This window comes from Triticum dicoccoides, chromosome 7B (genome assembly GCF_002162155.2).
Source record: "Triticum dicoccoides isolate Atlit2015 ecotype Zavitan chromosome 7B, WEW_v2.0, whole genome shotgun sequence".
NCBI lineage: Eukaryota > Viridiplantae > Streptophyta > Magnoliopsida > Poales > Poaceae > Triticum > Triticum dicoccoides.
Genome location: NC_041393.1, coordinates 762,485,409 through 762,486,411, shown reverse-complemented (window position 1 = coordinate 762,486,411; position 1,003 = coordinate 762,485,409).

Here is a 1,003-nt window from a genome sequence, read left to right as displayed (position 1 = left end):
CCCTCCTTTCAAAAAAAATAACAAAAACCTCAACCAATGAAATGCTGACGCGTGGATGCTTTTTGGTCCCGGTTGGTGCCACCAAACGGGACCAAAGGACCCCTGACTGGGCTCGGCGCACAGGGCCACGTGGAGGCACATTGGTCCCGGTTCTTGTTTGAACCGGGACTAATGGGTGGAGGTATTAGTAACGGCCCATTAGTCCCGGTTCATGAACCGGGACTAAAGGCCCTTACTAACCGGGACTATTAGGTGTTTTTCTACTAGTGTGGTATGAGATAGAACATCATATGGCAACTTTTCATGTCATAGGAAAATGACCCTGCGGTGTATGACCAACTTGGCCCTATGGAGGGAGGGAAGTGGTGGAGAGAAGTACTCCGGGCAGATTTGTTTCTTTTTCTTGAAGCTAGAGAAAAGACGACGTGGCCATATACTTTTGGCGCCCAACACACACAATCTTTAGAGCAAATAAATGATGAGTCGGAGCTAGAACAAGCGGTAGGAAATAAATGGTTTGGTGCCGGTCGGAGTGGAAGGAAGAGGAAAAATATGGGAAAAAAATAAAAATCTTTATTTACACTAGTCCATGTTGAAGGGGAAATTTGCAGGTCACACGAATAATGTGTAAGTAAGAGAGAAAATATTTTGGTCGACTCAAATAGAATGAACCAAGGCAAAAGAGAAACGGCATCAAAATGCAAAAAAGACCGGCACCAAACCATTTATTTCCTACCGCTTGTACATATTGTACATGCATGTATGTAGCCAGTAGCGTCAGATACTTGTTGTTCGACCAATCTCTCGGAGAAGGAGAGAGGTCGATCGATCACTTCTCTCGGTATGCATGAACTTCTGTACTGAATGGTTCTCTCAATCACTTATGTATATAAGGTACGTAGAGTCGACCAAGCACGGACATAAGAGAGGACACTTCTCTCTATTAATTAGCTAGCTAACACAATATATGAAACACGTAAATTAACCCCCCAAAACCCCCAAT